Source organism: Cyprinus carpio, chromosome B25 (assembly GCF_018340385.1).
Source record: "Cyprinus carpio isolate SPL01 chromosome B25, ASM1834038v1, whole genome shotgun sequence".
Taxonomy (NCBI): domain Eukaryota; kingdom Metazoa; phylum Chordata; class Actinopteri; order Cypriniformes; family Cyprinidae; genus Cyprinus; species Cyprinus carpio.
The window spans coordinates 19,995,575-19,999,323 of record NC_056621.1 but is presented as its reverse complement, the minus strand read 5'-3'; the positions used below and the strand labels follow the sequence as shown (position 1 = coordinate 19,999,323).

Below are 3,749 nucleotides of genomic sequence, written 5' to 3'. Positions count from 1 at the left end.
TGTAGCACAACTCCACAAACACTCGCACATACATATAAACTCGATGCACGCGTACAGATCGATCCGTGTATCATTATTTAAAACTAAAAATTGAAACCAAAAATTAAAAAATATTAAAACGAATCAGAGTATCTTCCTTCCGTCCATTCCAAATCCGTTTTCAATTAAAAAACAGAAAACGAAAAATTTAATCGTTTTTCAATTTATTATATCCGTCATAAAATGAAGAAAAAAGAAGACGGATTTTAAAAAGAAGGAATTAATACATTTTCCTATATTTCGTTTCTCAATCTTACTTCTTAAAACTAAATTGTGAAAAATTAAATAAACAAAATCTTAAAAAGCTAAATTTTCCACGACAGAGCTGCATTTTTTCATCAGCATTTGCAGTCAACGGCAGGGGAGCAAAGACGCGCAAAATTATTACAATGGCATCTTTAGCAAGGCACGCAGATGTGATCGTCAACATAATTGATGATCATATGACTGATGAAAATATTTCTGCGCACCTATCACAAACGGGTGTACAAAAATGCTCTGCGAGGAGTGTTCGCAGATTTTGCAAAGAACACAACGTGAAAAGACGCAGCCACGTTGATGATAGTCATCTAGAGCTGGCAGTGGCCAGCGCATGGACTATTTTTAAGTTTATTATTCATGTTTATTCATGTTATGTAAGGGGACATTTGTTATGAATGCAGCACAAAAACATTCAGCCTGCAAAAGCAAATATATTTGTTATTACTGATAATGATTGTGTCTTCCTTTCGCATTTGCATTTATTGTATATCTTTGCCAGGACTAATGAGAAGATCTGGCATGACATGTAATCTCAGATGTATATGTAACACTCTTTGTAAACACACACACACACACACACACACACACACACACACACACACCTATCACAGGGAACTGTCCATGCGTAATCGTTTTTATACTGTACTATATTCTCCCCCCTTTAACTTTGGGAATACCAGTACACACACACACACACACACACACACACACATTAGTCTAGCGCATACTAATGAGTTATATCATAAAAAACAACATTTTCTTTTTTGTTCAACAGGTGGGGCCAACATTTGGACACACATTTATGAGGTTATCTGTCATCAAAAGGCATACGTGCAGGTGAAGTTCGGGGGTCGACTGCTTCATCCACCATATCATGAATTGTGACATACGGTTGATTTTACCCTGTCTTTAAGGCCTTTAAGTTATTTAATACAGTTGTCTAATCATTTTAAGTCAAAGTTTATTGATTAAATAGTATTATTGTTGATTATTCCTGAGTGAGTCTGAAATGCAGTGGCAGTTCTGTTATAACAGCTTGTTTTGTGAACTGTTAGGGTGTACGCAATCTGAATCCAGTCCCCTACCATGCAGAATACATGGGACATAAACTACACTTGGACCAAAATGAGAAACTGGTGATGTTTGGAGTGACGCATGTTGTGGCAATAGATGGCTTCAGCAGCCAAACTGTGGCTCATAACACCATGCCTGTTAAAAACAACTTAACAATCTATCAGAAAGTTTACAGGTTAATACATGCCCCATTAACATTTATTCTTTGTGTGTCAGTCTTAAATCAGTGGTTCTCAATTCCTGACCTGAGTGAACACATCACTGCACTTTTCAGATGTCACAGACTGGAAACATTTTTGACTCCCTGACAAGATATTTCTATGGGCCCCCTACCCATTAAAAACACTATATCACAATACTTTGGCCCTTATGAACAATTTGAAAATTGGTGTTAAATGTGACAGCAGGTCAATTGGTCTAACTAGAATTGAGAATCATTGTGAACTAATTCAGCATGTTTTGAACATTTAAACTGCACTGCCGGTTTTTGAAGCCTGGATTTTCTTTCAGAGAAGCTGTGACAAAAAACAGCATGTGGGATCAAATCCGGGTTGACCAGGGAAAAGAGTTCTATATGTGCCTGTATATCCAAGAGCTGCTGTCCAGACACAGATACAATATAAACAGACAACCATATGTACAGACAAAATCATCAAGGGTAAGTTTTCCCTGCCACATTAAAAACCTCACCTGAAGTCCATCATTTCTTTACACAATAAAATAAATAGTATGATACTGTATCCACAGAACCTCAAAGTTGAGTGAATATGGCCAGAAATAAATAACACAGTCAACTATCCCCTGAAAGAAGCTCTGCTGCAACTTCAAGACCAAGAGGTGATGAACATGGAGGACAACACAACTAGATTTTGTGTTTCCAATCTCACTTGTCAGGTTTCCTCAATTGGGCTTGAATGAACTGTGCTATCATGCAATGCACATAGGATTGCAGGTATTTCTAAACATGCACTTTCTTTTTTTTTGGTTGTAACAATGTAAACATACAAAACTATATACAAATCATTATTTTGTATATAATTGCACCATTGTCAAGCTACATGTAGATTTTGTGTCCTCTCTATGATCGAGATCCCAGCCATTTCATGCTAGAGCTGGCTTTACTTACAACCTTTTTAAAACCTTTCTTCTTGTTTATATATTAATTATGGTACTGCTGTTGTAGGAAAAGGAATCCCAAACATCTTGGCTGAAGGTGGGTGTCCAGCAAAGATTAACAAGGAACTCCTTCCACAGGCCTCTGTGGTTGCTGACATGTACCAGCAAGATGTGTGGTCCTGTCTGACAAGAACATGAACATTCGGGACAGATCCCTTTTCTTGTGAGGAAGACAGAGGCCAGGCGGAGGAAGAATTTGCTGATCATTATCCAGACGTTACACGGTGCTTTGATCAGGCTTCACACGCTTTAAAGAAGCCATATTACATCTCATAAATGTAACAAGACGTTATTCATGAAGATGAAGGTTTCTTTAAGAATACCAGGAACAAGACATTCATCATAAAACTAACATTTATTACATATTTCTGTGTACAATAATTGTACAAAGTACAAAAATAAACAGCAAGTCTTTTAAACATAGGCATTATCAATTGTATTAAAACAATGCTGTAATTTGAGGTATAAAACTGTCACATTAAAGCTTTAATAAAGTGCTATCCAGTGCTGCATTTTACTTCAAAAGTTGAACTTGACACTTAAACAGTGATATTTGGTATATAACTTACATTGTATATAATGTATATAATTACTCTGATTAAAGCAGAAAAAGTGCTTCCTGTAGTGCTTCTCACTTTTAAGTCAATAACTGAACAGTAATAACTTTTATTTATACTGTATATTCAAGAGTATATTTACTCTTAACGTGTAACAAACACCAGTAACTAATAAAGAGCTGCCATAGTAGTGCCATATTATGAAACTTCTTAACGTGTGACACTTGTAACAGGTGTACAACTTTTTTTCCCACTGTATTTAATCTTTGATAAGATCACCAAAAGCAGACAATGCACCATCAATTCCTGTGACTCTGTAGGTGTTTTCCCTTGAGTTGTCTCCTCTGCATTTCACACAGGTGTTGGCATTTCACTGCCACTGGACAAAGCACACTTTGCATGCAATGAGACTCTGACAGCAAACTGCAAAAACAGGATCATTCATGGGCCCTAGAAATTTAAAATAAAGAAAATTACTTGTTAGTTTTTTCATCATATTTCTGGGATCTTAATCCAGAGAGAAGAGAGGAAAGTATTACAGTTTAATTCACAAAATACTATCCTGGCTATCAACAAATCTTATAGAGACTAAATTATCTTGTTAACAAACCTTTGCAAATTATGCAAGCAAATGCATTTTTA

At 36.1% G+C, this 3,749-nt stretch overlaps 1 long non-coding RNA gene across 2 annotated transcripts; it reads left to right on the top strand.

Moving 5' to 3' along the window:
• The first annotated feature begins 1,082 nt into the window (after positions 1–1,082).
• Positions 1,083–2,616, top strand: LOC109047792. Of its 2 annotated transcripts, none has more exons than XR_006158570.1 (5): positions 1,083–1,137; positions 1,356–1,549; positions 1,885–2,032; positions 2,122–2,326; positions 2,558–2,616. It is a non-coding gene; the product is annotated as an uncharacterized LOC109047792 (long non-coding RNA). The 2 variants fall into 2 exon arrangements; XR_006158569.1 differs by lacking the exon at positions 1,083–1,137 and adding an exon at positions 1,153–1,191.
• The last annotated feature ends 1,133 nt before the right edge of the window (positions 2,617–3,749 follow it).